Below are 25359 nucleotides of genomic sequence, written 5' to 3' on the forward strand. Positions count from 1 at the left end.
GATAGCTTGCTCATCATAATTGTTTCATCCTACCGGCGGAGCCTGCTTCCTCGCGCAACTAACGTTCCTGGTAGCTAGCTATCCCTGCGATAGCGCTCCATACGCACTGTGCTGATGACGGGACCGAGCCACTCCGTACAGATACGGGGGTGGACAGTCAGTCACCCCAGTAACCTATTGTTTTGGGGCCCCTATCAGGCTCGGCCCCTTGGAATCTTCCTAACTTCCCCCCCATTTAAGGCATACCAGGTAAAAACGTCATCACCAGCCGTCCCTCAACACCGCCCGTCTGACAGTGACAGACGATATTAACGTCATAATTAATCGCCTGTCAACGGAACAGAGAAACGGCATAAAAATGGGTGGGAACAGTTATAAACACAGAAGTGGAAGGACAAAACGCAAAGAAAAAGAAAAAAAATGGAGCAAGGGAAACCCAACTGCCCAAGCTTGACTCCTATTTTGTTCGCCCCAATCCTCTTCCTGTAAAAGATGAACCTGACGGTGTTTGCAGCGATTCATTCCCGAGCCCAACCCCCGGTAAGCTGCCAACAACGTTACCCGCATCATTGTTAGAGATTCCAACCGCCCTTTAAAATACAAAATTGTCCCGTATTTGACGAGGAACTGGTGCGTCCCGTTTTTAATTGATACGGGACGGGGTTCCCCCCGTATTTCTGAGTTGTCTTAAGCGTAACTTATTTTCGACGGAAACTGACGTTCGTTTCCTGAGAGTTTGAAAACAAAACCGTACTTTTTAGAAACCTTATTTTAAGGGGGGACCTGGTCGTGCAGCCCCGCCCCTATGCCTGGCTCTTACTTGTTCTGCCACTGGTTAGAGACCAGGCAAAATATGGTTTCTGTTTGTTTCGTTATTACTTGATATAAACTGAAGAAATTAAGTTAATAAACAATAACTTTGCAACAGTATTTTGATGCAACTAGTTTAGAAAAATGTGTGTGCATGTGTTTGTGTGTAATATGACCTTTTCTGTACGCCCTTTTGCATCTGTCAGTGGCTTATTACTTTCTTAAGTTTTGTTTGTGTTGCACAATGGAAACAGGAAAAGGGTTTCAAAGCTGTGACTGAGAACTCAGCATTCCTGTGTGGATCCCATGGTGCAAGACAATGCAAATCAAGTGCTAATTACCCGACTGTATAAACAACCAATAAGCTGTAAACCACCCCTCTAATGATGTGCTGACAAACACATGAAGCCAAACACTGGAGCTGATAAGCAGCAGGGTTTGGCGAATTATTTAAATTCTTATCTCAGTCGACTTTGAACAAAAGCTTGATTAGATACAGCTCTGTGGAGGAAAGGCAGCAGTATGGGAGGAGATTGGAGGGAGGAAGTGGGCCTTGTTACCTGCTAGCGCAGATTACAGAGTGAATGACAAAGACACCGTTTCTGGCTGTGAAGTAACAGTAGTGCATTTTTTGTTGAGTGGATTCCATATGCTAAAATTGGGTTAGTATTTAGGATATGAATCTAGAAAACTGAAAACATTCATGACAAAGGATTACAAAAAAAAAACAACACATCATGCCTTGTGCACAATGCTATTGTTGTTCTAAAAGGCTCTTATTCTCACCATTGGCATCAATGTCATTTACAAATAGGATATCAATATTTAGCAACAGACGAAAAATGTTTTAACGCATTAAGCGATTAACTTAACAAGCATTTTTTTCGGTAATCATCTATTATCATCTTGGAATATAGAGTTCAGCTGCAGACTGACTATCACTGGTTGCAAAGTCTCATCTTGATATTTCTTTGGATTGAGACTGCCTTCAATAACGACAAGCCTAATATCACCATCCAAAAAAATATGTTAGCGTTATGATGCATTATTTGCTTGAAGTAAAGCCTGGATGACAAGTAACTTTTTATATCTCACCTCTAATAAAAATTAAACAATTAAATTTTGGCCTGAAGAACTCAGAACTTAGGAATCTTTATTTTGTATATCAGTTTGTAATATCAGGCTATTTACTGGTAACTATATATTTCCTTTTCCTCCCACACAAGGCAAACATAGGATTCAATACATAGATAAGGCCAGCAAGGCCATTGTTGTATTTTGCGGAAGCGTTTTTATCCAATCAGATTCCAGCCTGCTTGTGGTGTCATGTTCTATGAAATCTGCCTGAAGCCCATTGCAGGCTCCTGTCTGCTGTAAGTGAACGTACCACAGTCAGTTGTGATAGCCAATCAGATTTTAAGTCTATGATGCCAAGGAAAGCTTGCTGGCCTTATGCCTTACACTGAAGGCAGACACACTCTACTATATGAACAGCAATCTTGAAACCTACCTTCAATATTTTCTTTGCCGGTGATTTGTTACTCCAACCTATGGATCTGTGGAATTGCTCAATGCCCACTGCTACTAATACATAGCAATTAATGTCTTTAATAGAAACTGCTCTTTTAAGTAGTTAGTAAGATAACTGTCCCGACTATATGCTATTACTTACTATTTATATCCTAATATGCTACTCTTTGTCTTGCCTATATTGCAGTTAGGATGGAGTTGGATCCAGAATGGTGTCTTCTTTTAGCAGCATTTTTCTATGCTACAGCAGAATGAGGTGAGTGTCTGTCTGTATCTACACACCGGTCCCACACAGTCGTTATGGTGCAGTAGAACCATGGTGCAATGCCACACCATGGCGATTGTAGAGGGGATGCTCACTTATTAGGAGCCATTCGCGCAGATAGCCACAAGCACACTATAAATGGATGAGGTCATTAATCAGAAGTTTTTTTTTTTTTAAATGGTTTTGTGGGTGTATTCCACGTAGATGAACATATTGGGCCAGTTTGCATTATTAAGAGATACAAAGAGATACCAAGATGGAAGAATTACCATGGAAAGGCAAGAAGCAGAAGGTCTCCTCGAATCTTGCCAACTGTGGCCTCTGGTCAGGCAGACCATAAACCTTAAAATGTGGTTCAGCAGTTTTCTTGCTCGAAAAAATATTAATGCTTATCCCACAGGAGTCCATAAATCTAAAACCATGTTTGAGTCTAGAATGTACTGTATGAGTCGAAGTCCAGACAAATGTGAGTTATGAGTTGAGGAGCTGGAGCAGTGTCTTCAGTTAATCCAAAGCCAGAATGTAGGAAACCATATGAGTGATGAGGCTCCATCTTTGCTGGATCACAGGTGAGACTGTATTTCAAATGTGTTCCAGGAACCAGATACACTCACACTGTCTGGACACTAAAACAGTGTCTTAGACAAAGACTGGGACACGTACTGCCCAGAGTGTAGTTACTGTCCAGGCTGGAGAATGGAGGAGACAGAAAAAAATATAAAGGGCCCAGTGCATCATGGGAAGATGCCTAGAGGAAGCGGGCTACTGTAGGCATACAACATAAACATGTACTGCCCTGCGCCAGCCATAACTATAATCTTTATCATAAAGGAACATTTGAAGTCAGTAAGGGGCCTGATCACTAAAGTCTCCGAAATACACAGTCAACCGTCCTGCCAATTGCCAGTAGTAGTATAACATAGTATGTTGAGTATTCATATATGTCAAGCCTCTGGTTCTATTACAAACATTTTGAACATGTATTTTTTGTATTTATATTTATATAATTTCACCTAAATTCACATGAACAAATTAAAATGGTCAAAAAATAGCCATAAATCAATCCATCCATCCATCCATCCATCCATCCATCCTCTATACCCCTTCCTCCTGCACTCTGGGTCGGGGGGGTCTGTTGGACCCACTAGGCCATCTCTACACAAGGACAGCATATCTCGACATTGTAAACAAACAAAGCACACTTATTATTTGGCACGAGACGTGCGTAAATGAAAAAATGTACTGTACTTCTATAGCAGCACTGTGCGTTATGCTTTCCTGTTCACATCATGCACAAAAGACATTCAGTGCAACACTCTGGCTACTGGACCCTGACCATCAACTACAGTCTGGAATCCCAACAACACCGCTGGAACGTGCGCGGCAAACTGTCCTTCCCCGAGAAAACTGTCATTCTTTAATGTGTTGTGTCTGTGGTCTGCTTAGTGAGCAGCATTGCAAGCAGTATTTATTGCTGCTGTGGATACATCGGTGGGGGAGGAGAGAGATTACATTCATTCAATTCTAAGTGACCGAAAGCCAGTATGTAAGGAGTGAGAATAGTGGGCCTGGCCCTAGAGGGATACTGCTTCAGGCAAACAGTAAAAGCCCAAGATATAGCAAGATATGGGAATATCCTACTTTGTCTCAGAACAATATTACTAAAGTGTTAACACTTGGTCATTTGTCAAGAGTCACTATAATGTGTGTACCAGAATCTACTATTAAAAAAAAAAAAGGAAATTAAAAAGGAAGCATTTCAGTCACACTGGCCTATAAATGTACAGTGACTGTATACAAGACATCAAAAAAAACAAAAAGCACCTGCAACGATTTGTTGTACATACAACAATGTACAGAAGTCACACAAGCCGGCAGTACGTGACCTAGTAATGTATTATCCCAGCTCCCTTAGCGCTGATTGTGCCGATGCTTTCACAGAATGAAATGCAATGAATATATTTAACATCTTTGTCTCACAACAGAAAATTGTGTAAACAAACACAAAATAATTAAGAATATCAGAATTAATCACTCGGGAAAAAAAATACTCACGCGCTGTTTAATGGCCCTAACTTTACTAACACACTAAGAAAAAATAAATAATGGGATTAGATAAGGAGTTATGGAAAAGGGGATGAATGAATTAGTGAGAGGCAGAAATAAAATTCTTGGCGTGATTTTGTGAGAGATGGTCGCTGGAAGCCGTTAGAAGCAAGTTAGTGCTGGTGAACTGTACCTTAAATTGTGCTGGAGTGCCAATTATATAAGAATGACGATTAACCCGTTCATCGAAACAGATTCGCTACTGGGGTTCTGTGATGTTGCCAGTGTGGAAGGTTGCAGTGTTATATGGAGAAGAGAGCTGTTGGTTGCTGAGACAGAATGAAATAAGAGACGCTTCTGGAGTGGAACAGTGGAAGCAAACGTAACACACTAGAAATGTGAGAGTTTGCCAAACTGGTAAAACCAGAAGAAAAAAAAAAAAAAAAAAGTATTTTGAACAAACATCTACTTTTTGTATGTCTTTTTTTTTTTTTAATGCATGTGTCATGCATGTTAACAGACTTATGATTAAGCACAGTTTTTGCATTAATTGGTACAAGCTGGCTCTAAAAAAGGTTTGAGTGTCCCATGTATTTAACTATCAGGAGGAGGTTGGAGATGGTGCCTCAACCCCTTTCTAAACTCCATGTATTGATTTTGACCCTTAATTAATCAATGCCCCCAGCTATTATTTAAATATAATAATGTGTTAGATGCTGTTTAATTTAGACGATACATCAGTTAATGGGAAAGCTGCTAGTTTCTCGAGGATACATTTTGTGCCAGGTATCAGAGTAGTGTGTTTCTGTTTTTTATGACTACTTAAAAACGAAGCAAAAATGGAAGTAATTTGTGTGTATATTGAAGTGTACATTGAAAATGTACACTTATATATTTTGAACATTTAAGGTTCAGACTTTGGTCATTAAATAATGACTAAAGATGTGAAGCGTAAACAGCAAAACTGAGCTGTGTAGGTGAGTTATGTTGAAAACATTATGTGACTACACTGATGTGACTGATGAAGATAAATGAACAGATCGGAAAAAAATAATGATAAATTTAGAAGTAATATAATGTTATATTTGACAAAAGCAAATATATTGTAGTGAGCTGTTTACCTTTGTCTGCAAGTGAAAGGTGGATGAGCTGAAGCCAACAATTTTTCAGCTCACTTACTGTTGCGTTATGCTCGGTCATAAAGATGTGGCATCTGGACATATTTGTGTGTCTAGCTACCATTCTATGCAAACGCGTGGCCTGAGAGAGTAACAGAGCAATTCTTCCTGTGAAACCCTCCTGCTACACACAAAGAGAATGAGAACAGGAAGTTCGTGACACGTGACAGATTCGCTTTTTTTTTTTTTTTTTTTTTGGCTGTGGCTGTATCCTGCCAACTTTATAGTTTTATGTCCACCAAATTAACATTTGACAGAAGGAACAACTCAATGAACTGTGAGTGACTGATCATGATTGCTTGCTTTCCAGGTCTCATCCATGGTTAAACATTTAACTCAGTAATGGTAGAGTAGTGACAGTCAGCTGCAAATGAGATGTGATAACAGCCAATGTTCACACAGCAAAAACATTGGGTAAACATTTAAATCCTAGCAACGGTTAACAGCAGGCACTGAATAAGATCAATTATCATTACTGCTATGGTGACAAAAGAGTTTTACACACTCCTTTCCTATCTGTTCTGATCTTGTGTTCTGCGGGATGGCAAAAGACATGTCATCATGACTAACATTCTGCCAGGACAACAAGATGGAAGTTGTTCAGGTCCTCACATGGGAGAGAGCGTGACTTCAATTCAGCTATTGACGCGTTACAGACCTTCTAGACACATCTTGTGCACATATTCTGGGATTCCGGGGTGTTTTCATTTATCCAACTGGGGCTTTAGTGGTTCGTTCGTCAGATAACGCCATTCCTTAGATGGCTTTTATAATTGTGGCATTTACATTTGTTTCGAATAGCCTCATGACATCAGAGAACGGGATGTACACAGAAATACATACGTGATATGTGTGTGTGTTTGTTTGGTTGTTTATATTCTTCTCTGTGAAAATACCTGTGTGCCAGCCTCCAAACGACTACCATTGCAGGTGTTTTGAAGATATTCTGATCATTTGAAGGTTAGCCTAGAGACGTGATTTCGACCTGGAGTCCTGCAGTAACGAAAGCATTCACAAAAGATTGCAAGACATAACTCCATGTAGCTGGATTAACTAAAACACTAAACTACAGAAACTTCAGCCCCCCCCCCCCCTCCAGTCGGACATGTAGACAAAGGATTGAGCTTCTCATCCATCACAGAGATTTTTTTACTTCTACCTCAGGAAAGCATACTATTTCCTATAAAAGATTTATGATATATATGAATTAATTATTTTATATTTGATATACAATATAATATATATTTATTTATATTATATTATGTTATTATTTTAATTCATTATTATTATTAATTCATTAATAGAATGTGTTGTTTCTAGTTTGTTATGTTTATGCAGCATTGTTCTGTTTAGTTTAAGTCTTGAGGGGCAAATTGTTTTGCACACAGAGAAACAGTCAGGCACCACTTTAAAAAAAAAAATAAAGTAATAAAAGCAAAAAGTGCAAAGGGGGGTTGGAGCTGGGAGCACCTTAGGCACACAATACAGGATAAACACCAGCTGGAGTGAGCACCTCAGTTGAGCCTTAAAAGGAACCAAATTAAAACTGCTATGCCACAGCAGACAAGCAAAATATTAAAAAAAAAAGAGAGAGAGAATTAAATAATTGCATTGTCTTTAAATATTTAAATATGATAAACACACACACACACACACAATATATATATGTATATATATGTGTGTGTATGTATATATATATATGTATATATATGTGTGTACATATATACGTGTATATATATATATATATACATACATATATATACATATTTCTTGTGTAGTTTGGTTGTTTTCATTTGAATTTATTTGTCAATGTTTAGTGTTTGGTTTAGTGAGGTTCCCCCCTTTTTATTTGGTGGTCTGATCAGCCACAGTATGTATGTGCCCTCTGTGTTTAGGAGGAGGTCTGTTAGTCTTTTGTCTTCTGTTGAGTTACATGTAACTTTAGTTTTTGTTCACCTCTTTTTGCGGGCCTGACTTTTTCATTGCGTTGATTTTGATTGGTACTTGTTTAGGATTTTGGATAAATAAATCATTTTTTATTATTCTTATTATTATTTATTTATTTATTTATATAAATCCTGTGTTTCCTTGGTCCCTTACAACCATCAAATGCAACTAGCTTGTGGGCTTGCTTATTGCTCCATTGCTCAGCTGCCATGTGTTGGAGTTCTGGAGTTCACCTTGGTGAACGAGAGGTTCACATCCCTGCACCTCCAGGTCGGGACAGGTCTCACACTGTGATTTTGGCCTATGGGCCAAAAAGAATTGCCCAGAGTACCCAGCCTTCTTGGAGTCCATGGGAGGGGTGCTGAAAGGTACTCCAACTGGGGACTCCGTTGTTCTGCTGGGGGACTTCAACGCCCATGTGGACAACAACAATGGGACTTGTAGGGACATGATAAGGAAGCTTCTCCGACCTGAACCCAAGCGGTGCTAGTGGCACCAGGACACCCTAGGCCGGAGGTCAATGACTGATTTTGTTGTCGTGTCATCTGACCTCCATACATGTGTCTGGGACACCTGAGTGATAGGAAGGGATGATCACCACCTGGTTGTGAGTTGGATCCGCGGGCAGGGGAGGAAACTGGAGAGACTCAGCAGACCCAAGACCCAGTTTGACACATTGAGTCCGAGAGGACCATGTTCTCCATCTCTATTGTCAGCACAGCCGCTCGTACCTGTGGTCGTAAGGTCTCTGCTGCCTGTCGCAGTGGCAACCTCAAAGCTTGGTGGTGGACAGCAGAAGTCAGGGACCTAGCCATCAAGCTGTGGAATGACTCCTATTAAGCCTTGTGGGCTCGTGGGAGCCTTGAGGCAGCTAATGGGTACTGCACCCTTGGCGATAGTGGATTCAAAAACTCAGGTCTGGAAAGAATTCTGGCAAACCGTCTGACACCTCTGGAAGGAGGAGCTGTTGACCTCAACTGAGGATGTTGTTGGCCAGTGAGAGGAATACCTTGAGGATCTACTCTTCCACTGAGAAAGCAGAGCTGGGGACTCAGAGGTGGACTTGTCTATCACGCAACTTCAAAACACTGAGGTGGTTAGAAAGCTCCTTTGTGGCAAGTAGGCTCACCACCCACAGAAGGAGCTGTGGGGGCCGGGTGCATTGTGGCACAGGCAGCAGTCGAAGTCGAGGGTCTCGATGCCCCGGGCCTTGAAAACAACGACATGGAATGTCACCTCGCTGGTGGGGAAGGAGCTTGAGCTTGTGCGGGAGGTTGAGAGATACCGGCAAGATATTGTCAGGCTTGCCACCACGCACAGCTTGGGCTCTGGAACCCAGCTCATTGAGAGGGGCTGGACTCTGCATTTCACTGGCATTGCCCGCGGTGAGCAGCGGACTGGTGCAGGCTTGCTTACTGCTCCTCAGCTCCGCCATCATGTGTTGAATGTGCTGCAAATAGAAGCTAACGTTATCTACGATATATATGTTATGAAATATTTAATCAGTATAACCATAAATACCTGCATTTCGACACAGAATCTGCTAGAAAAAGCAAGTGGTATTGTTGTATTTTAACTGCCTTAGGGAAAAAAGGGGGAGGGGAGGTTAAAAAAAAGGGGGGAAAAATATTTCCATGTATGGTAGCAGAATTCTGTGTCGAAGGCAGGTCCATCACTGATAATGGTCCCCTTGGAAACGCGACATGGTGACAAAACCCTGGTAAGAGAATCCGACCCTCTGGATTTAGGGTTACATTCAGCATAATTTTATCCAACATTTGCATGTCCAGCTTGTTCACTTGACATTCACAAGCTTGTGGCGGTATATACTTAGAGTACATTGTCACTTGACATTTTCCTTGCTCGCTCAGCTGGTGTCCATTGCATCGCATACAGGACTAGAGGTTAGCGGAACACTGGCATGCTGGGCTCAGCTGCTCTCTAGCAGTGAAAAATCATGTAGTGCCAGTTTAACCTGGAGTAGCTTTTTGTATATTTTTGTATACTGTATATTTTGTATATGCTTCTTTTTTATTTTTTTCCTTTGGGTGTATTTTGTTAATTACCCTAAATTTTAAACCCAATTTTCAATAATGATATATCTTTGGGAATCCTGTTTTTTGACGACAATGAAAAACACACTCTTCATCCTAAATAGCAGCTAAGTTAGGATGTCATTGGTGTGGCACCGCAGGCACTGGGGAAAAGCATTACAGGGCACTGTTCCTGGCTTCAAATACCTTGCACTTCCACAGCAGATAGCATATTGCAAAAGCATGCGAGAAATTTAAGCTCTTGGTTATGTGAAACTATTGTCTGGCACAGACAATGGACACCAACATTAGCTAGATGGGAAAATTTGAGTCGCCAATCTGTTCAACTTTATGCACTGATAAGAGAACATAGAATACAGTAAACACAAACTGTGAGTTGGAGTGGGCCATTGAGAGACATCCCTGCCTAAGGCATAACATGACACTTAAGTACTACTACAAGGAGAGAAAGAAAAGGCAAGGCTGCACACATTATAACCAGCCTCTATTCTCCACTCCCAGGCTGAAATGTCAGAGCTTTTCATTCAGTAAGGAGGGAAGGGGTGGGGTGATAGTGTGCCAGACAAAAGACTGGGGATTCAATAGTGATTTGTTTCATTTTCATTATAACTACTTTGATTGTGCAGGCAAGGTAATCAAGGACCTAAACAGGACCTGACAGTAGCTGTTTTCCAAGAGTGTAACTTAAAGCGCTCTTCAAGCCGTTGTTCATGATAACCTCACCTGCTGACATCAAAGACAGTTCCAAACATGCAGCTCAATTCAGGTTTGGGTTGGCTTGAATTTTTTTTTTTTTTTTTTTTTTATGTATTTATCAAAAACAATACACACAAACTATTCAATTTAAATGTTGACTCACAATTTAAATGTTGACTCACAAATGATCCCTGAAATAAAATAAAACACATGCATAAATTTGATCATTTTCTGTGACTTATTACATGCTGTCATCATCAATTCAGAGAGCAGTTGATTAAAATCAATTAACTTTGTGGTAACATTAGAGTTCACAGTATGGGGGAAGTAAAAGAGGAAGTGTTTACTGAATGACCATGGCCACTCTTGTCAAGTATTCTGCTCCTTCACTCTAAATCAGAATTAGAATCGCTATATCTTAGCACAGACTGATTGGTGATTTTCTTTCACACTGATTGAATTATTCAAATGCTCTGTTCCTCTTGTACCTCTGGTGATTTTTCATTTTAGCGCATACGCTGCCCAGTGACAAAGTCAGCTTAGTTACAAATGGAGCAGGCACGATCAAATTCCCCATTGTTGGAAGATGCAAACATCACACATTTCACTTCCTTGAATAAATACTTTCTTTCCTTTGGAAAAATACCAGTATCCAATTGTCAAGTGGGCCAGTGATCCTGACCTGCCAGCTCCACTCAACATGCTTTCACCATTTTTTACCGTTTCTATTGCGCAGGATCAAAGAATACAATGTGTAGAATAAAGAGCAGAAAAATGTGAAATGTAAAACTGAGACAAAGCGTGTTATTCAAATGGACCAGGTCTATTTCAACAAAATTACAGTTCAAGGTCAGGAAAAAAAAAAAAAAATTTCCTGTCATGCCACTTGGACTGAGCTGACAAAGGGGAGAAATAAATCCTGTAGAGGCAACAAAGCTGAAATCCCTTCCATGGCAGGCAGCCTCAGTCCCCACCCTCTGCTCTCTGCTGGCAGCCAGCACACACGATTAAATAGCTGCTGTTAATTATACCTGGATTGAGAGGCGTTCATACCTCATGGTAAGCAGCTATCCATCAGCACCCTCACCATAAAACCCATCCCCCCACTACGGTACGGAGCCTTTTATTGACTCTACAGGGTGGGCAGATGCAGATGCACCACAAAAATAAATAAATAAATAAAATAGAACTGGTAATCAAAGTCTTTGAATTTAAAATGCTCAACCTATATAATCATGCTATGGCTCCTGCGGACCGCAAATAAACGTTCACTAATTACTGTTGTTGTTAAATACATCAAAACAAACAGTTTACAAAGGGTGAAAAACAAGTCAGAATTGCGGCATTATTTATAGCTTATTTAGCCTGCTCACTGTTTGTATGCCGTGCCATCTAAGGTCTTTATTGCCATTTTTGCCATTATTTGTATCATAATGGGGCCATCTTGCACACAAAAAAAAACTATGCCGACTGCAATGTTGCATGCACACTGCCTCCCATAAATTCACCCAGACACACACACACACACACACACACACACACACACACACACACACACACACACACGCGCACACAAAAAAAAATCTTCTTTGACTATTTTCTGATTCGGCTGGCACTCTCATGATTGAGGAGGCTTGTTTAATTAATTTTAGATTTGATGAAATGTCTCGGGCTTATACCTCTTGCATCAGGCTGATACTTTTGGCCCTCTAAGCCTAAAACTCATTGCCATAATGTGCTCACAGGGATACCCCAAAGGAAGACAATTCAGAATGCAGCAAACCTTCGGCGTTATCGTTGACACTCTCTCCGCTCTGATCGAAGCAGTGCAAACACAGCGGGGCAACATTCATGGCAGTGATGGCATGTGGTCCATTCATGGTATGTAGATTCATCTAAAATGCAGAAAGTATGGATGCTGAATTTATTTTTTTTATTACATTTATTCATCAGTGTTTATTAAATAAATTCAGAATTGACAAATACTGACTTGCCATCATGAATAACTCCGGGGAGTTACTGTCTAACTAAAAAAACATTTGTTTGAGAAATCTAGTTACAATTCACGGTTGCATTTTAGTTGAAACTGTGCAAGATAAAATATGGAAAAGTACACTTCCTGTTTTAAAAGTGATAAAGCTAGTAGACAAATATAGGTGGAAAATTGGAAGAAATACTACACATATGCATTCCATTATGTTTACAAAATGATTTATTTTGATGCAAATAATTTGAGAAATGAGTCACAGCTGAAACTATGGTCTTAATGGACAGGTGTCCAGTTAAAATCTCTGGCACTGCTAAGACTAATGGATTGCTTTATATGCAGCACATTCAGAGAATGGAAAAGGATTGGTGGAGCTTAAGCCTCAGAAGCCGCCTGCATGCTGCGCACAGATTCCTACGTAAATACGCTGCTTTAATTTTCACAATTCGTGCCTTTCTCAAATATAACCTTTCACTGAAAATATATTGTAATGAGAATTAACATGTCTGTCACTCAGGCCACCTTAATACAATAGTGTGTCATCCTGTTGAGGTTAGGACTGCTGTTGATTTCTTCTTGTTTTGATATTTAAAAATGGAAAAATATGTAGTGCCTTATATATTGTGATCCTCTTGTTTGGCTTTGAATTTTCCTGAATGAAATAATTACATTTGACAATATAATACATTAGACTTCATTACATTTGTGCTTTTTATGTGAGTTTTAATCACTAAATATAAACTCAAATTAAATATTCTGGCCAGGGTTAGTTTTTGTCTCAGAAGAAATCACTGAATTTTTAAGTAGTGAGAAAATTCTCAGATGTATTTTTTTCTTGTGCCGATTGTTCACCGACGTGTGTTCAGTACATGTAATTGGGTTGTTCTGCACTCTGGCCTTGCAAAGGACTTTTCCAAATGCTTATAATATATGCTAATATGACATATGTTGTATTTTTTAGGTTTAAGAAACAATGACATTTTATTTGTTTTTATTATGGGTGCATTGCAAAGGTATTTATAGGCGTTCATCAAAGGAAAACATGTATTGCATTTACAATCATGCATCCAGTAGCTCTTACCCTTGACAGGGATTGTCAATCAGCTCTGTTGGTGTGTCATAATGTCTAGTTAAAAGCCTTGATGGTTATTATTGATTGATACAGTCAGCCGAGGATCTTCCTTTGTTTTAGCTGTAGTGGTAGTAGCAAAGCATCTCAACTATATTATAATTGTTTCTTTGCCCAGTTTATTTTTTTTATTGCATGTATTTAAAAAAAAAAAGAAAATAATAATCCAACAATTATAACTTGGAAATTGTTACATAGTGGGGTTGTCTCATGGTGTCATCTAGTGGTCATGCTCTCTCACTGCAAATATTTAAGTAAGTAAAGTTTAATTGTGGTTATAATTTAAAAGTAAAACAAATTATGAAATAAAATGCATATCCCTCAGTGTTCAGAATAAGCAGGAGGATGTGAATCAAAACCTTCCTTAATGCTGATGGTGTGATGTGTGTCTTTATCTTGAATCTTGATCTTAGGCACAAAATGTTTTGCTCTGAGTCAAAAGCTTTGACTAATTATTCTGCAGATATTGTTGATGTTGTGTAGCCAAATAAACAAATAGACTACACTTTTCAAGCTTTAATCAAATTCATCAAACTCTTAATAACGTTATAAACACAAACCTTATCCCAAAGAATGGGGTGCAGTATTAAGAGATGACATATGTGTTTAGGTGCGTTCAGTGTCATTTGAGTTTTAACTTAATTAATGGTCAAAAATTGATGCTTGGTATATTTTAGAAACAATGGATGGATGAGTAGGGGGCAACACAGTTTATATCAAACTGTTTCTGATTCACGTTTAATGACACCCACACTGTAACATCTTTCAGTGCAAAATTTCACCAGCACAGCAAACAACACAACTTGACATAATCATATGTTTGATTATTTGTGTACATGACCTCAGAAGTCTGTATAATTAGTATACTTAAAATACATTTGTGACTTAATTTAAAAAATAATAATGTTAACAATAATATACCCTGCTAAGTTAGTAACCCAAATTGCATTTAAATATGAAAGAAATTTGAAAAATAAAAGTCTACAATGATGCAGCACAAATGTTTTTTTCAAATACCTCAAAATACACAATGTTGTAAATGCTTGGAGACCAACAAGCAACTGTCCATTGGTTGCAAGCGCAGATGGCCCAGCATCAGCTAAGACATCCATGGTGAGGTTGTACAGCAAATCTCCATCTGAAAGGACACAATGAAGTCACAGTTGCAACGGTATTCCGTTTGGTCAAAGGAACGTCTCCAATGAACACCTTGAGTAACAAAGGCTTCTGGTAGGTACTTGACATATTGAACAAAAGGTACAGTATCTCTTTGCACAATTTTTTTCCAAAGCAGCATTGCCTGAGCTGCATGCAAAACATCCATGGAGTATTGAAAGGGATCTCAGGGCTGTGGAGTACTTTGCCGCCACTACTGACCTTTGGTCAAGTAGAATCAGGGAACCATACATGAGCCTGACAGTCAATTACATTGATGGTGATTATGCAATGCAGGGTCAATGCTTGCAAACATCGTTTATCTCACAAGACCATACTGGAGGTAATTTCTTAGGGACTCTGGCAATGGCCTCTTAAAACACTGCAGTATTGATTGTGATTCCATACATTATTTATTATGAATGAATGAAATGAAGTAAATTGAAATATCATGAATGACATCAGTTGATGAATACACTTTCTGAGTATGGATGTGAAACGTTGTTCTATTATTATTCATGTCTTAATTGCCACATATTTTGCAATACTATGTACCCAAGTGATCCCAGTGGTGACACTAAGAATGAAGCACCCACTCTGAAGAAGGAAAGTACCTTGCTTCTTCAAGACCACTCAGATAACCACACTGATAAACTCTCCTGACCAGGAAATGGCGAGCATTAGCCTCTGAGCTACAACCTTAGCAGAAATTCCGTAACCTAAACAAAAACCCACCAACCAACTAAAGGTGTTTATGGTCACATATTGCTCTAACACACACTGATTGTGATTGTATTTAAACATACTGACATAAAAAAAAATGGTTGTTGCCATCAAAAAAAGGTTGAAAGAACTATATTTTGTCTTTTGGTGTTATTATTATTATTATTATTATTATTTTTAGTATTATCATTATTATTATTATGAATTGTCTGTTAATTACATTATAAGCAATATTATTTTTTAGGACTGTGTACTGTTGTGTTCTACAGCAAGAACAGTTGCAAATGTAAGCAAAGGAAAACCCCTTGACAAATGTGATTAGCAGCCATTTGAAAGGCTGCTCCCCGAAGGACCTGCTGTCACACTGACCGTGCTTGACCTCTTGATTTTCTTGGTTCAAGTCCAATTAACCTTTTGGATAAACCAAGAGTGTCACCAGTTTTGTAGTCAATACAAGCCTAGTTGTAATCATTTCATTTTCTGGTTCATCAAACAGGGCCTGGCCCCGCCTCGCATACCTCAAGCAAAAACATTGCCATTTCTCACTGTATAGAGGCAACAGTTTAAAGCTTGTTAGAGTCTAAAAAAAAAATCCATCTCTGCTGTCAAATCAGTTACAGACACTGGATAATGGTGGTGTTTTTGATGTGCACACAAAATGCTGACTGCACGCATTTCTTGTTTTTGTCACTTCCATTATATGGCTTACCAGTCTCTGTAACGGGTAAGTTGCTTGACCATGATTTACTATGATTTAACTGGAGGGGAGATGAAGGGGAAATGTATTTGCACAAAGCTTGACAACTACTCCTCTTGCTGCGTGGATGCTAATAGTGTGACTTTTGAAAAACCAGACATGGGGGGCCTCAAAGTCAATAAAGAGGGTTGCAGAGTGTTTACAACAGGCTGCGGGGAATGAAAGAGGAGGTCAGTGGCATGATGGCAGGCTTTGTTGTGCCACATGGCATCTGGTTTGAATATGGGCCATCAGGGAATTGTTCAACCAATTGTTCCTTCGCGGGTGACACGCAACCACATCTTTTATGGCGCCGTTTAAGCAACTGCTTCTCCAGACAGATGAATGTCATTCAAGAATACTTTTTTTTCTTCAAAATGAAAAGTGTTATTAATATTGTTATGGCTGAGTCTTACCTGCTGCTCTGCCAAGCTACTTAATCTTTCTTTGTTAACTTAAAGTGAAGACAAAGTAAAAAAAATAAATAAAAGGATCTCCTCTATTAGCGAGTCTTACAAGCTTTACACACTTGTTTATCGAATGTGGCCAGTTTTTAGGGGACAACACATGATTTTCATCATTGTCAGATGTAAGGTAGTAAAAAATTGGTATGAGGAGATTTACTGGTTTTATTTCTTTTGGGGTATAGCATCACATCACACGCTCTCGCTGCCTGTTGATATCGAGCTCTTCCTATCCTTTTGTTTACAAAGCCAGATGTCCCCACATGAATGTTAGAGCATGTAAATCTTCACCTCCTCCCCCACGCATTGGAACAGCTGTCTATTGTGAGAAACAAGCGCCTCTACTGGGGCCAACTCATACTAACTTGCAGCCAAATTATAATCAATTATTAATCTTGATTCTACAAATGGGAGGTGGATCATAGAGTCAAAACATAGAGAGGACAAAGAATATGAGGAGAAGAATCGTGGTGATTGCTGCACCAAGAGTAAATAAATATTTGTTGGTGGCAGTGGGATGGTGTTGGGCTGCATCTACCCCAATGGAAAAATGAGACCTGCCATCACCGGAGGACATCTCAATGAAAATAAATATAGAGGTAAGATTCTGCAACAAGTAGCAATCTCATATTACAGCAGTTTGGGACTGAACTGTATCCTCAGAGGAAAAATATTTGATCCCACAGAGTGAGTTTTATTAAAAAATTAAGATATCCACAGAATTTGACAGTGAGAGGATGGAAAGTTCTGCCAACAGTCCTGAACTCAACTTTGTTGAAAAGCCTCAGGATCAACTATGGTGTGTTGAGCCAATAGGATGCCATCTCTCAGGCAAATAGGATGCCATCTCTCAGGCCTTAAGTTGTAATTTGTAAATTGCCAATATACTTAGTTTCGCCAGACGTCAATCATCAAATCCACCAAACACCTGACGCAATGACAATGACTCCGATGAGATGATGCCAGATCAGTCATGGTTTCAGGAAAGCCACCCAAAAGCAACAAACAATGTTGCCCTTAAAACCAGATCTGATTTTGTATATGAAAAAACAGGGTGTTGGAGGTAAAGAGAGGTCTGGTGAAAGGGTAAAATTTTCAAATAGTACTCAGTTTACTTCTCCAGTTAAGACGGAATCATCCACGTCATCAGTTAAACTGCATAGTGTCACTGTAAGGGCCTAAAAGTCAGTTAACAGTGTTACTGACAATTAAAAAACATAGAGGTTAAGAGGTTGAGGTTGAGGGTGTTCTGCAGAATGATGTTCTACAGTTTATGGAGTAAGAGCAGAGCCACCGAGAGGCCAATGTTTGTATACTGGCATTTGCATACTAGTGCAGCCAATGTCGTAGATCTGGACTTTAATGAAATATAAATTTTCCTCTTGGAATTTTTACAGTGTTTTCCAAGTTCAGCTTCAGAATGTGTTAATAAGGACATTTAAATTAAAATTAGAAATTTAAATATTACATAAAATCTTATTTTACCTGGGGTTGAAATTCAATTCAATAATACAGTTTATTCCTTGTTAACAAAAAGTATGATTATACTTTGAAATAATTACATTGTAAAGCACATTTAACAATTAATGGGAACATTAGTTAAAATTTGAACATTTTTTATGTTATTTTATACTATTAACAGCTGTGTCTTTACATTGTGTTCATGTAGGTTGTAAGAAAGGGGAGCATGTCATCATACCTTAGGCTAATTATCTCTCCCGCCTAGCAAAACAGCCTCTCTGCTGGAGCAACTGATGCAAAGTGCCACTTTGCTAGGCACAAGAAATGTGCCTCAAATTCATTTCCATTAAAGCAAATGGCCCTCATTTTTTGGAATCACAGTTTCTTTCATCCATCTGCACATTTTCAAGTAATATTCATACATACCTAACCCTTTGGGGGAAACAGGGACCCTAGGGCCAGCTGCAGGTAGCAGTAGGGAGACATCCCTACCGCTGCTCCACTACCCAGAGATGTTCCAGGATTAAAGGAGCGAAACACCTGTCAAGGGTGGCTCCCAGATGAAGACACCCCAGCTGGCAGTTGTGTTAGTCAGTATGATGAAAAAGAAAACCAGCACAAGGATCCCTTCAAACATGCCCGTAGCCTCCTTGAGAAGAATAATTCTGGAACCCAGAGATTTACAGAGCAGGAGATGGAGGATCACGTCAAGAGTCAGCTAAGTGACAGCCATACCCCTCTTGGACCACTAGGGCACATACCCCACCCCAAAGAACCATCTACTCCATTTGACATCTTACCACTGAAATGGTCTCAAGTCAAACAGGTAGTGGAGTAAGGGCATGGTCTCTTGTGACATCTGGAGCTGAGTGGAACTTGATGACTGACCTCAACCAGCTCCTCAGATTCCCTCAGAAGATCACCTCAACCTTCCTTTCTACAGTCCCTCCCTCCCCATGCTGCTTCTCTATTGTATTTCTCATCTTCTGTTTGTTTTTAAAGCCATAAACGGCCTGGTCCATCTCTTGACAAGAAACTATACAAGATCATGGCAGAGCCTTGTGTTCATCTGGTCAGTTTCTGCTAGAAGTTCCAAGGTTGAGATCTAAACAGTCCTTAGTCATTTTAAATTTAAACTGAGGACCTTTTATTTTATTTATTTTGAAGTACTTTAAATTCTAACGAAGGCTACCTATATACAGTATATGCATTTATTCTGCTTCTATTTGGTTTGCTTTTAATATATTGCTGTACTGCCACACTTAACATTGTGTTTTTGTTTATTACTTCATGGTTTGTTTGTCTGCTTGTTTCCTCAGTACATGTCACTTTCTGACACCGCAAAGCATTTTAGATTCTTTTTGGCTATTTTAAAGGGCAGATCAATGTATTTCTGCATGTCATGCTTATACTGTGTGCTTATACTTTTTTTTTGGACTGATTTTTTCTTTTCTTGTCTCATTGTAAAAGGGTGTAATAGTCAAGTTTATTTTTATAGTTGCACCTATAGTTATACAAAATAAAAGCTATACCTCAATTTTGGTGCGCTTCTGCAGTGACAACAAAGACATTCTGACACTGGGGAAAAAAGGGAAAAGAAGCAAATTAGGCCTTATTTTTAAAAACCAAAGCGAAAAAATTTAAGAGACAGTCCCCTCTGGAAAGGAAAGTCTTCAAGCCTCTTTTAGTATGGCACTCTTAGTGATCATGGAGCTCATTACACTGAATAAAGTGCGTCTAAACAAGAGACCCAGACGCAGTGTTGTGTACAGCTTGGTCATGCAATCTTGCTACTTCAGGTAGAACTTGTAGGGTTGATGTGCAGTTCCTTAAGGTCGGAGTAATTCAGTTTAGCATTTAAATGCCAAACCTAAAATTCAAATTGTCACTATTCAAATTTCGAAGATAATAGGGTTTTTTGTTTTCAAAAGCAACCAAGAAGACATGAAAACAATCAAGACAGACGTGAAACAAGTCTTAAAAATAAAAAACAGGGCTTCTTTGTTTTTATCTTACTTCCTTCTAACAAGACTCCATCCTCCTCAGTCATCGCCTCTGTGGAAAAACTTGCGTTGAGCGTGCAAATCCTGCTTCATCCTGTTTTAGGACATATAAACACCATCCTGACAATTGTTGTATTTATCAGGTTAAAACTGAACCATGGACCGCTAATAGACATTTCCTTTAGAGACAAAAATAGTGGAGTCATTGTTACGTTATCAAATTCTATGGTCTTGCAGCATTCTTTGACTGTCAGCTGTTTTTTGGAACAATCAAAGGAAAACTTTATTTAGATATAATTAACCTAGATATAGTTGTATAGGCTTTCAGGTGATATCTGTAACTAATCAGGAAATACTTAATGATGAATATAGATACACTACAAACATTAAAAAAAAGACTAAGTAAAAGGTAATTTTGCTGTTGTACCTGATTGCAGTAAAACAATTTAATTGTTCAAGAAAAAAACATTTAGGATTCTTAATTACAATTCATGGATGATGCTCACAAAAGATCCTGTTGATCCTTAATGACATAACTAGCTCCGCTCTTTAGATCTATACTGTTGATTATTATTGATTGTCTGAAAGATTTTATCTGGAGATCAATAGTCTATGGGGGCTGTGATATATTACTGGCTGTAACCCCTACTTGGGTCATTTATGTGAGATAAAAGCCAAGGATAACACATACACTATTGATTTACTTCATTTCTTTCTGTCTCCCCTAATACGGTAATGTGGGCAATTCCAATATAATGCTGAGGTCTCTGAAGGCCTCTGTGGTCATCATCCATAATGATAGCAGCAGCAGGTGTAATTGATTCATCTAATTAAAAAGCGCAATGCATTAAATGAGCATGTCTTTTTTTAAAGAAAGTAAATATGTGATGCTTTTCCCTTTTTTAAACGTGTCATCTTCTCGCATCCCAACTCAGAGTCTTATCTGTGTGAGTCTGAGTGTTGCATCTAGAGGAATTGAGGAAGGATTGACATTTTTTCTGATCTTTTTTTGTTTGTTTGTTTGTTTTCAATTTTCAATACTTCTACAGTAGCAAAGGACACTTATATAAATGCTCAAATTATCTTTTTTTTTTTATGTTCGTTTGAAAAAGTTTTTGCCTTTTTGAAAGGGACAAGTATTGGCCAGCAGAATTGATGCTTCTGTCACAGCACTGATTCAGATTTTAAATATACTAAAAAAGTTTGCATGGCTTCATCTGAACAGTGATAAGCAGAGGATTGGTGTGGCTTTAGTGTAGCTTCATGGTGATTCACCTAAACTGGGAACAGTATCATAGTACAAGAAAAATGACCGGTTGCAAAGCCAGGCAAGGCTTTTTGAGGATAGACGTGAGCTCACTGGCCTGCACAATAGCTAAACTTAATGACGTTTCAATTAATCTGTAATCTGTAATTAATTGCCTCACCTGTGTGGATACTATACCCCTCAATACAATTGTTGGTATTTTTCTTTTATCACAGACATAATATTTTCAGATGTTTTTTCGCACCTCGACATGTTTCGACGTAAACTTCCGTCTTTTTCAGAAGGTCACGCGAAGACCTTGTCACGGCATCAGCTGATAAAATGCCAAGGTATGTGAGCAACATCTGAAAATATGTGTCTGTGATAAAAGAGAAATACCATCAATCGTATATGTTAAATGAGGACGTAATGATTTCCATTCAGTTATACCCACTCAATGCTGTCTCCTTATCCAGTCTGTACCAATCAATACATCTCTTTAATCTTTTTAAGCACCTCTTGACAAATAAATGTGATTGCAGGGTCGCAACACAGTAAGAAAGTCCATCACTTTGCTCAGCAGTTCCAAAAGGAGTGTTGTACTGAGTCAATAACAAATAGATATGAACATCTTTGCTTTGATTGTTCTCTGTTTCACATAATCCCATGCGAGCACATTTCGGATGCATGACACTGCCTGAGCAGTCATTTGTTTCCGTTTGTTTTTTCAAATTAATTCCTGAACAGCAGTCGGTTTAAAAATGATTAAACCCACCTTATTAGTGTTTGACCAATCAAGTACCCTTCTGCAATGTGTGAATTTTCGCACTGTGGTAACAGATCAGTGGGAATAACTGCTCAGACACAGTGACGTCCGAAACAGATCTTTGTCTCAGCCACAGTGGAGACAGTGATCCTGACCGCTTGTGCCTCGAGGGAAACTTCAAGTATATATCAGTGTGTGTTTGTGGCACGTTGCAGTAACCAGATCACTTTGCACAGACCTAAAAAGCCAAGGCCAAGTCTCAGAAAGCATCTGTGGTCAGTACTTTCTGTCTCTCCATTCTTCCACTCTTCCACTCTATCACCTCTTTCTGAAGCACACAAGCGTCATTGTGCCTTTCGGGGGTCTCATCTGTACTCAAACTCTGCCCTCTACATCTTCTTCTCTCACACCAACCAACGTCACGTCCTCTGTCATGACATCCATAACTTAGTCCTTCCTGGCCGTGCCAAACGCAGCATCCTAACAATATATCCCTCGATGGTACATGTTCAGACTATCTCAGTCTGGCCACCTTTCCGTTATCTTCAAGACATCTGACGTCTGCTGCCACTTTGATTTCCACATTCCTGATACTATTCATCCCTGTCACTTAATAAGAGAACATCAACATTTGAATCTATGCTACCTTCAGCACTGCTTTGCATCTTTTGTTATTACTTTTCATTATTGTTCCTAAACCATACAGCATTACTGATGTCTCCTCTGTCTTGTACACCTTTCCTTTCAATCTTGTTGGTACCCTTATCGCACATCAAACAAGTCCTTTACCTTAAAAAAAAAAAAAAAAAATCTCTACTCCACTGCTATTAAAACAGTGGTCCTAGAATTCTGGAAAAGCAGTGGTGCTAGCTTGCTGTAAAAACGCCAGCGCTAGCTGGCTACATGCAAGAACATTCTTTTTTGTGTGTGTGTTTGTCTGCAATAACAACATTAAGCCTTCGATTGGAATGTCCTCCTTGTTCTCATTACTGCACTGCTCAAGCGCATGTTACAGTCATTTCTCTTTAGTTCTCGCTGATATTTCCAAACTACTGTTCCAGATACTGGATATGAGTTCCTTTGGAATACCTTTCCAGAGAGAATTTTAGCATCCCTTGCTCTTGTTCTTGTATCTGAATTTTCTTTGCTACCTTCTGGACATTATTTATCCAGTTTGCACTCAGACTTTTAAATTCTTCAGCCAATATAGGGTAGCTTAGTTACCACATTAATTTTTAATCTCCTGATTTCTTAATGTATTATCTCTTTATGATGTAAATGTGAATATTTAGTTTTTTGGTATTGTGTAAAACATTTCTTATCTGTCCACAGCAACCAATTCTAGACAGATAGATCCAATTGCTCCAATTGTAAAACAGAGCCTTGGATTTGGACTAAGTTCTAAGCTCTCTCTGCTCTAAGATCGATTTCTTCTTTAACATATATTTAAGTTACTTGTGTAAATCCACATCCGTAGCTTCTTCCTGTTCTTCAGTTCGTCCTGGTTCTTTAAGGAGCTTTCCATCAGGGGAAATTCCCATGTACTGGACAGTTTGCATATTTTTTTTTAGCTTTTTAGCTTTTAGCTTTTGCAGCTCGTTTACCTTCACTATTTGCTTGACAACGTCTCTGAGCAACTTCTTCTATTCCTGTTGGAGATTTCACAGCGCCTTGCTAAGCAAGGCAGACTTTAAACCTAGCATTGTGTGGAGACCCCGTGCTTCCAGGCAAGGGGGGCATGGTGACCGGAGTTTTAATTTGCTCATCAGCCCCACTAGCCACCCTCCTAGTTAGAGGGTTTCCTCCTCTTTCTGGCCTTCCATGCTTCCAACTCTCAGCACTGTCTCATCCGGTTCTGGCAAGGGTAACAAGGCCCCCTCCCACCATTCTACCAATAATTTGAGCCTTTCTTCAAAATTGTCTCGGGCACTGGGATGCTAAAAATGCTCAGCTATCTGAGAGAGCTCACTTTTTACGACAACCTTCAATTTGTTGCAGGGATTGATTTTCTAAAAAGGACTGAAGTTTAAAGGTAGCCATTTTGGAAGCCACTCAATTGCCAATTACCAAGTTCAGATATTGAAGCCTGAGAATTTAAGAAAAAAAAAAATACATAAAATAAAAATCGTATATATATATATATATATATATATATATACATACATACATACATACATACTTACATACATGTATGTATGTATGCGATCATGTATGTATGTATGTATGTGTGTGTGTGTGTGTGTGTGTGTGTGTGTGTGTGTGTGTGTGTGTGTGTATAGAGCTATTATTAAAAATCCCAGACAAACCCCCAATTACACCTGCATGTGTGTGTGCATGTGTGTGTGGTTACCCTTGTTGGATTAATTGATTAGTGGTCTTTTCTGTGAGAATCTTACGTCTGACCAAAACAGTATTTTACACAAAATGGAACATCTTTATCGAGATAAGGTTATTATATATTAATTTTTGCAGTTGCACATGCAAGCAATAGCATCTTTGTATGAGGAATTGAGTAAGCAACATGAAATGTATAATGGGGAACCTGCATTTATGCACGTCTGTAAGTTTAAAAAGCTCTCTTACTGTAAACTTTCTGCGACTTTGCCAAAACAATCACAGGCTGCCGGCAATCACAACGATGGAGTCGTCCTTGATCTCCAGCAGTGACTGTGAGCTTGTCGGCAGACAGGATTTTGCCTCATACAGGAACTCAAAATGTATCATGATCGCTCTGAGCAGAGTTTTAGTGAAACTGGACTGAATGCTGACACAGAGAGCACACGTTTGTTGTTTACCATTCTAGGCAGTAAAACCACAAATACATACAGTACAAATTGTGATTGTGGTAAGTCGTCAGGATTGGATAGTCCGATAACATGTTTGAAATAAACCCTCATTCAGATTCAGATTCTCTATTTCAGCCACAAAGTATTTACCCACTATCATTTAGTTGTTTTGTATTTCTTAAAATAGCTATCCAGTCACGGTATTGAAATTTATAATGCACACCTGCAGTCATTTTCCGCTTTATAATATTTTTTAAAAGTATTGTAAATGCAGTCAATGAAGTTGACAGCACTGGAAGGTAAAGGAAACTGAAGTAAGATGGATTAAGATGCTTCCGTGTTTGGTGGAGGCTAGAAGGGGGCGGCACTGAGCCAGG

General features: G+C 39.0%; 1 long non-coding RNA gene across 1 annotated transcript in view; it reads left to right on the forward strand.

The window, feature by feature from the left end:
• The first annotated feature begins 379 nt into the window (after positions 1-379).
• LOC142902185 (uncharacterized) overlaps positions 380-25359 on the forward strand; it is a 59827-nt gene continuing 34847 nt past the window's right edge. Inside the window, exon 1 of the long non-coding RNA XR_012929060.1 lies at positions 380-571. This is a non-coding gene — a long non-coding RNA (uncharacterized LOC142902185). The remainder of the gene's footprint in view (positions 572-25359) is intronic.

Source organism: Nelusetta ayraudi, unplaced genomic scaffold (assembly GCF_046127955.1).
Source record: "Nelusetta ayraudi isolate G7.1 ecotype Tasmania unplaced genomic scaffold, CSIRO-AGI_Nayr_v1 ptg000092l, whole genome shotgun sequence".
Lineage (NCBI taxonomy): Eukaryota > Metazoa > Chordata > Actinopteri > Tetraodontiformes > Monacanthidae > Nelusetta > Nelusetta ayraudi.